General features: G+C 42.3%; 1 non-coding gene across 1 annotated transcript; it reads left to right on the plus strand.

Moving 5' to 3' along the window:
• Positions 1 to 5700: 5700 nt before the first annotated feature.
• Positions 5701 to 5892, plus strand: LOC117095548. Its single transcript, XR_004442075.1, has one exon. It is a non-coding gene; the product is annotated as a U2 spliceosomal RNA (small nuclear RNA).
• Positions 5893 to 9201: the final 3309 nt, after the last annotated feature.

Below are 9201 nucleotides of genomic sequence, written 5' to 3' on the forward strand. Positions count from 1 at the left end.
GTGGATCACCTGAGGTCAGGAGTTTGAGACCAGCCTGGCTGATATGGTGAAACCCCGTCTCTACCAAAAATAGCAAAATTAGCTGGGCGTGGTGGCACATGCCTGTAATTCCAGCTACTTGGGAGGCTGAGGCAGGAGAATCACTTGGACCTGGGAGGCGGAGGTTGCAGTGAGCCAAGATCGAGCCATTGCATTCCAGCCTGGGTGACAAGAGCAAAACCGTGTCTCAAAAAAAAAAAAAAAAAAGTAACCATGCTATAAATAGATGTGCTGTCATCAAGGCTTTGTAGTTCCATTTATAGAGCACAGGCAGAGTATGTGAAGCATAATTCTTAAGGGCCATAGGATTTTCAGAATGGTAAATTAGCATTTGCTTTGACATAAAGTCACCAGCGGCATTGGCTCCCCAAAAGGGGTCAGTATGTCCTTTGAAGCTTTGAACCCAAGTAGTGACTTCTTTTCTCTAGCTATGAAAGATCTAGATGGCACCTTCTTCCAATATAAGCCTGTTTCATCTACACTGAGAATGTGTTATTTAGTGTAGGCACCCTCATTGATGATCTTGCTAGATCTTCTGGATAACTTGCTGCAGCTTCTATATCAGCACTTGCTGTTTTACCTTGCATTTTTAGATTATGGAGATGGCTTTCTTTAAACCTCATGAGCCAATTCCTGCTAGCTTCAAAGTTTTCTTCTGCAGCTTTTTCACCATTCTCAGCCTTCATAAAATTGGAGTTAGGGGCCTTGCTCTGGATTAGGCTTTGGCTCAAGAGAATATTGTGACTGGTTTGATCTGCGCAGATCACTCACACTTGCTCCATCTCAGCAATGTTTGTTTTGCTTTCTTATCATCCATGTGCTCAGTGAAGTAGCACTTTTCATTTCCTTCAAGAATTTTTCCTTTCTTTTTTTTTTTTTTTTTTTTTTTGAGACGGAGTCTCACTCTGTCGCCAGGGCTGGAGTGCAGTGGCCGGATCTCAGCTCACTGCAAGCTCCGCCTCCCGGGTTCACGCCATTCTCCTGCCTCAGCCTCCAGAGTAGCTGGGACCACAGGCGCCCGCCACCTCGCCCGGCTAGTTTTTTGTATTTTTTAGTAGAGACGGGGTTTCACAGTGTTAGCCAGGATGGTCTCCATCTCCTGATCTCGTGATCCGCCCGTCTCGGCCTCCCAAAGTGCTGGGATTACAGGCTTGAGCCACCGCGCCCGGCCAAATTTTTCCTTTCTATACATAACTTGGCTAACTGTTTGGCACAAGAGGTCTAGCTTTTGGCCTATCTTGGCTTTTTTTTTTTTTCTTGAGATGGAGTCTCACTCTTTCACCAGGCTGGAGTGCAGTGGCACAATCTTGGCTCACTGCAACCTCCACCTCCCAGGTTCAAGCGATTCTCCTGCCTCAGTCTCCCAAGTAGCTGGGACTACAGGTGTGTGCCACCACGCCCAGCTAATTTTTGTATTTTTAGTAGAGACGGGGTTTCACCACGATGGCCAGGATGGTTTCGATTTCTTGACCTTGTGATCTACCTGCCTCGGCCTCCCAAAGTGCTGGGATTCTATCTTGGCTTTTGACATGTCTTCCACACGAAGCTTAACCGTCTCTAGCTTTTAATTTAAGGTGAGAGACATGTGACTCTTTCTTTCACATGAACACTTAGAGGTCATTGTAGAGTTATTAACTGGCCTAATTTCAATATTTTTGTGTGTCAGGGAATGGGGAGGCCCAAGAAGAGGGAGAAAGATGGGAGACTGGTTGTTGAAGAAGTCAGAACACACACAACATTTTCTGGATTAAGTTAATCATCCTCTATGGATGCGGTTGGTGGTGCACCAAAACAATTACATGGTAACATCAAAGATCGCTGATCACAGATCACCAAACGAGATATAATAATAATGAAAAAGTATGAAATAATGTGAGAATTACCAGAATGTAACACAGAGACATGAGTGAGCACATGCTCTTGGAAAAATGGCTCCAGTAGGCTTGCTTGACGTCAGGGTTGCTGCGAATCTTCAATTTGTAAAAAACACAGTATCTGTGAATTCCAATAAAGTGAAACGTGGTAAAATGAGGTATGCCTGTATTGCTTGTTTGGAGACTTTATAAAAATGGAAGCATATAGTATGAATATACAGTTGACCCTCCATATCTGCTGGTTCTGCATCCACTAATACAGCCAACCATGGATGAAAAACATATCTAAAAACCCAATATGACAATAACAATACAAATTTAAAAACAATATAGTATAGCATAGCATTTACATTGTATTAGGTATTATAAGTAATGTAGAGAGACTTTAAATTTTACACGAGAACGTGTGTAGGTTATATGCAAACACTACACCAGTTTATAGAAGAGACTTGAGCATCTGCAGATTTTGGTATCTGCGAGGGCCTGAAACCAATCTCCCATGGATACTGAGGGATGACTCCACATCGGTTTACCTGTCTATGCCTCTCTTGATGGACATTTGGTTTGTTTCCAGTCTGGGGCTATTATTAGCATGCTGCTATGAACATTCTTGTACATGACTCCTGGTATGAGTGTATACACATTTCTTTAGGGTAAATATATGGCTAGGAGTAGAAATATTGGGTGATAAAGCTGGGCATAATGACATATGCCTGTATTCCCAGCTCTTCAGGAAGCTTGCTTGAGCCAGGAGTTTGAGAGCAGCCTGGGCAACACAGAAGACTCATCTCAAAAGAAAAAAAAAAGAAACGTTGGGTGATAGAGTACGTAAATTCTCAACTTGACTATAGAATATTTTCCAAGTGGATTCTCCATGTACATCCTCACCAGCAGTTTAGAAGAGTTCTCCCTGTTCCACATCCAAAAAATGATTCCTCATTTTGAGATACTATCCTTCTGTATGAAAAAGACTTTTATAAAAAATAAAAAATAATGATGGCTGAATTAACAGATTGCTCTTTTTACATGCCAAAATAAAGACCTACTAGTTCCATTTAGGAACTTCTAAGCTTTTCCTTTGAAATTCTATTGGATCATGACATCTCAAATGCTATAAATCACTGTTGCACAGAACACGATGTAGACTGTCCCTTCTTTTTGTTTTTTGAGATGGAGTCTCACTCTTGTTGCCCAGGCTAGAGTGCAGTGGCACCATCTCAGCTCACTGCAACCTCTGCCTCCTGAGTTCAAGCTATTCTCCTGCCTCAGCCTCCTAAGTAGCTGGGATTACAGGCGTGCGCCACCACGCCTGGATAATTTTTGTATTTTTAGTAGAGATGGGATTTCATGTCGGTCAGGCTAGTCTCGGACTCCTGATCCACCCACCTTGGCCTCCCAAAGTGCTGGGATTACAGGCGTGAGCCACTGCACCCGGCTCTTTTTTGCTTTTTAACATCAAAAATCACTTAATGTATATAGTAGTCAGCCACCAAGATGGTCCCCAGTGCACCTCCTTTCTTGGTATTCATGCCTTTGGGCAGACTATTCCCACATATTAGGTAAGGGCTGGTTTTGCAAACAATAGAAGTGTCAGTGGATAAGTTCCCAAAACCAGGTCATAAAAGACATTGCTGCTTCAACATTGGTCTTTTGGATCAATCACTCTGCAGGGAGTCAGCCACCATGTGAGGATGCTCAAGCAGCGTGAGGAGTAGGCCCATATGGAAGAGAACCAATTTACCAACACCAACTTGTGAATGAAGTGAATGAGCCCCTTGAACACAGAGCCTTCAGTCTCAGTCAAGTCTCCAGATGATTTCAGTCCCCCAGACCTTAAGTTTTCCAGCTAAGATCCCAGAAATCATGAAGCAGAAACAAGCCATGCCCTTCTGCCCTGTCTGAATTCTTGATTCACAGAAACCATGAGATAATATATGATTATTTTTCGTTTGAGCCACCAAGTTTGAGGATAATTTATTACACAGCAAGATATAACTGATACAACTCACATGACCATCTAGGAAGGTCAAAAATTGGCCCCAAATTTGGATTTTTAAATGACTTCACACAGCAATATAAAGATCTAGTACTTCAATTTAGGCCTTAATTTTTTTCTGAGTCCGATTATGCCTCTAGATTTAATCACAAGTTTAGAAGAACTAGAAGTGACATGGAGACATGTTAAACAAACACTCTGCAAGGAATATAGGAAATTCTAAAGCACAAATTACTCATTTTCTTCAACCAATAAATTGAAAAAACAAGATGAGGAGGGGAACCTGTAAATTAAAAGAGGCATAAGAATAGGTTGTATTCTTCCCAGTAACAGATGCTGTCTCCTATAGGGAAAATTATACTTCCTGTCTCTCTGCTGACACCAGCTTTGGCCATGTGGTTTGCTTTGACCAGTGAAATGTGAGCAGATGTGATGGTTGGTTGCTACTTCCGAGCAGAAACTTTAAAAGACATTGTGTGTTTCAGCCATTCCTCATTTCCATCTGCCAGGAACTGGGCATATCCCAAACACAGACTGTTTCTTTAGCCTGTAGCCAGGAGTGAAGAGGATGCAGGGCTGACTCACAATGGAAACTCACATGAGCAGGAAATAAATCTGGGTTGTTGTAAGCCACTCCGATTTTGAAGTTGTCTGCTAAACATAACAGCATAACATAATGTACTCTGACTCATATAAGTAATGTTTCAAATACAATATTTGAACCTTGTTAGGATATTGACTTATGGGACAATTGAAGAAATTTGAGTATGTACTAGATATTTTTGATGATAATTAAGAAATTGCTATTAATTTTTTAGATGTGTGGATGGTACTGCGGTTAGGTTTAAAAGAACAAAAAGAAGCCACTCATGCCTATAATCCCAGTACTTTGGGAGGCCGAGGCAAGAGGATTGAGTCCAGGAATTCGAGTACACCCTGGACAATATAGTGAGACCCCATCTCTATTTAAAAAATAGGAGAACAAAAAGAATTCCTATATTTTGGATACATGTTTCAGAGGAAAGGGAGAGTAGGTGAGGGAATATTTGAAGCAAGGTTGGCCATGAGTTGACACCTATTGGGCCGTGTGGTAGATACATGTCAGTTTATCATACTATTCTCCCTACTTTTGTGGATGTTCAGAAATTTCCATAATAAAAACTTTTTTTTTTTTTTTTTGAGGCAGACTCTCGCTCTGTTGCCTAGGCTTGAGTGCAGTGGCGCCATCTCAGCTCACTGCAATCTCCGCCTCCTGGGTTCAAGTGATTCTCCTGCCTCAGCCTCCTGAGTAGCTGGGATTACAGGTGTCTGCCAACATGCCCGACTAATTTTTGTATTTTTAGTAGAGATGGGGTTTTGCCATGTTGGCCAGGCTGGTCTTGAACTCCTAACCTCAAATGATCCACCCACTTTGGCCTCCCAAAGTGCTGGGATTACAGGCATGAGCCACCGCGCGCAGTCCATAATAAAAAGTTTAAAAGAAAGAGTTTATTGACATGATTCCCAGAACTGTCGCTTGACTCCCAAAGGGGTTCAGAAAATATGGGAGCTGGGAGGATGGAGCTGACCACTTAGTTTTATGAGTGTGAGTACACAAAAGAGATGTTTGGGTCAGGCCTCAGGAATAAGATACTGAGACTGATTATTTTCAGTGTGAAAGATGTTTCCTTGGGAACATTACATCAGGTCAGAACAATATCAGGGAAAGTTTCAGAGCACTGGAGAGCTATAGGGATCTAGGGTGTCACCCTCCACCTCAACTGAGAAATAGGAGAGGTGTGGCGTAAGTAGATGCATTCTCCGCCTATTGGTTAAAAACAAATGTAGTATCTGTTCCTATCAGTTAAAGCATCGAATGTGATCTCTATCTATGCTCAGGGAATTAAATTAATATTTGGAATTGGGAAATGGTTTGGGAGCTTGCTCTATCATCTCCATGCCTCAGCATGTAATTGCAATGCTTTCAGGAGTAATGCATTCCTTTTGAGTTAATGATAGATTGTTTTCTTTTGTTCCCCTAGTGTTCTACAAAGTGCTCTAATTCCCTGTTAACAAGGTTCCAGACTGCATTTCCAACATTTGTGCTGCAAAAATTGTCTCCCTTAAGTGAAGTCGACAAAGCAGTGGGCTTGAGCTATCTTGCCAGTACCACATCCAAGAGAGTGTTGGACAAGAAGATCACTTGAGTGAGGGGCAGACTGGGCTGAGCAGGAGAACAGGCTGAGCTAGAAATCCCATGTCAAGGGACTGTGTGCCAGGACATGTGTCCCAGGGAGCAACAACATGGGCAGCGACAGAGGTGGAAGAAGTTCTCTTGGAGTTACAGAGGCAGCAGCAACCCTGGTGAGAGCACCCAGTGCCCACCCCCTCCACCCTTCATCTAGAGGAGTCGAGTAAAACGACCCTGCCTCTCATTCTGTCTTTCAAGCCTAGGGGGGTCCTTTCTGAGAAAGGAGGAGAAGATGGGTATGCAAGAGCAGATATAGCTCCCATCCTCACCCTTGCTGGACTGGCAGGTACTGAGACAGGGGGCAGGAGAGCAGAGAGCTTGGAATTCCCTGCTTTTGACATTTTATTTTTGTGACTGAATTTTCAAAATGAATGGGATGCCAGGTGCGGTGGCTCATGCCTGTAATCCTAGCACTTTGGGAGGCCAAGGTGGGTGGAATACCGGAGCTCAGGGGTTTGAGACCAGCCTGGGCAACATGGTGAAACCCTGTCACTATTAAAATACAAAAAATTAGCTAGGCGTTGTGGTGCATGCCTGTAATCCCAGCTACTAGGGAAGCTGAGGCATGAGAATTGCTTGAACAGGGAGGCAGAGGTTGCAGTGAGTCAAGATAGTGCCACTGCACACCAGTCTGGGGGATAGCGCTGTCTCAAAAAAAAAAAAAAGTATGCAACACAGCATATAGAAACGGGACTGGGAAGTTATGGAATTGAACGGAGACATCATTAAGACATCAAGGGAGCCTAATGCCCAGAGTAAAGCACGAATTTCACAAGAAGGAGCTGGGAGCAGTCAAATAGTTTCATGCTTACATCCCAATGAGTTGCCGCTCCTCAATGATTATAGGGTTTCTTCACTTCCCCTATCAGTACAACAAAAAACAAAAACAAAAACTTTGGTGAAGATTCACTTCAAACTAGACAAAGCCTGTCTTTGACAGTTGCCCTCTGAATCTTTCTTTCCTTCTGCCTTCTCTCCCTCATCCTGCAATAAATCCATGCCCTCCTGCTACCCTCCTTGCAATTAACAAGAGCCAAACTTATGTACCATCAAGGACACTAAAAATAAGTATCTATATTTTCTTCTAATATTTTGCCTACTGTGACCTACTTTCAGTTAAATTTCAAAAGCAAATGGGTGAGATGTGTCCTAAATAAACAAGCCTATGAACTCTGCCGTAGTGTTGGCTGCATAGTTTTTGTACCATAACCAAATACTTGTTTTCTATAGAGAGCAAAAATTAAGATTTCCTGTGCTGATACGTTGATATTTAAATTATAAAATTCCACTTGCTTCATCAAAAATCTATTTATTTGAGGACCGTTGCCCACTGATAATTCTGGTCTTAAAGAGCTCTAGTTAGTGCTACCTCTGATGTGCCCGAGTCACATGTAGAATCACTTCCAATCTGGCCACATATGTGAAAACACATTTTTCAGCAATTATAAAATCAAGAGCTGTGAAGCTTCCTTGCAAACAGAGCATTGTATCAGCTGATGTTATTTTAATCATTCACTTTTAATGAGGCACCTATGAATATCTTTAAAAATCAGAGTCAAAGGTAGGCTGTCTCCTAAAAAAAAAGTCAAGTTGTGGTTTGAGGGTTTTACCGACATTAGACAATTATTGTAATAATTTAAATACTTCAGCTTAGCAAGATACATGTGTGTGCTTTCAAAGTGAGTCCTAATATTCACCCTAGCAGTTGCTAATTAACATTTGAAGTAGTCTAATGGGGAATAACACTCCAGGGGGTGGTTTGTTAGCATTTAAGGGCCCTAATCAGGACCTTGGACTTGGAATCTATAGCTACTACAGCTCCTTCAACTATTCCTTTCTGAATCTACACTAGCGAATTTATTATTTAGCATAAGAGATGTTAGAAATAACTTTTGAGGCTGGGCATGGTGGCTCATGCCTGTAATCCCAGCACTTTGGGAGGCCGAGGCAGGAGGATCACTTGAGGCCAGGTGTTTGAGACCAGCCTGGGCAACATAGTGGAACCCCATCTCTACAAACAGTAGAAAAAGTTAGTCCAGTGTGGTAGTGTGTCCCTGCAGTCCCAGATACTCAGTTTTGGGTGAGCCCAGAATGCTGCTCCAGGCTTGGGTGTTTGTTTAGTCTTGCGCCTGAACTGAAGGCAGTGTCCAGTCATTTGATCCACTGGATTCTGCTCTGGGACATTGTGGCATCTGGTTCAAGTGAATACTTCATGGAAGACTATGGCCAGAGAGTCTGGAGCTTACCAAGCTTATGAGGCTGATTTGCCTGACTCAGACTTGTTTGCTGATAGGCCCAAGACTCACTTTTATGGACCTCATCACCCAGTGACCCTGTGCAGGGGCAGAAGATCCAAGCTCCCATGACTCAAAGGGGCGGAGGCCCCAGCAAGGCACTAACAACTGTGTGCCACCAAATTGATTTGAACAAGTTAACAACATTTAACTATACACAAGTAGTTACCATAAGATGTATTTAATAATAATTTTAAAAAAGAGGGCCAAATAGGAAAAAAAAAATCTACATGAGATGATCAAAATTCAAGGAAGATTTATAGAAAAACATGTGGTTTTGTCTATATAATAATAATAGAATTATATGGGGCCTACTATGTGCCAGTAACTATTCTAAGCCATACCTTGGTAAAGACATACTATTATCTTAGTATTATTATTATTTTAGAGACAGAGTTTTCCATGTTGCCCAGGCTGGCCTTGAACTCCAGGGCTCAAATGGTCCTTCTGTCTCAGCTTCTTGTACTCAGAAACCAAGGAACTACAGGTGTGCACTGCCATGCCCAGCTCATCACATTATCATTCCCATGTTACTGATGAGGAAGCTGAGGCATAAAATGTGACTTATCCTAGGTTCTACAGATCAGGTAAGTGGGGGAGCAATGATTTGAATTCAGGCAGTCTGACTCTGGAATCCAGGCTTGTACCTGCTTTAGATACCATAGTTTCCTTTCTGAAGAATAACAGTTGGTATGTGACTAGAAGCCACATACTAGTTCCTACAAAAGGAACTTATAGGGTTAAAGAAAACTGGACTTGCTATAAAAG

Source organism: Trachypithecus francoisi, unplaced genomic scaffold, assembly GCF_009764315.1.
Source record: "Trachypithecus francoisi isolate TF-2019V2 unplaced genomic scaffold, Tfra_2.0 Lachesis_group13, whole genome shotgun sequence".
Classification (NCBI taxonomy): Eukaryota; Metazoa; Chordata; class Mammalia; order Primates; family Cercopithecidae; genus Trachypithecus; species Trachypithecus francoisi.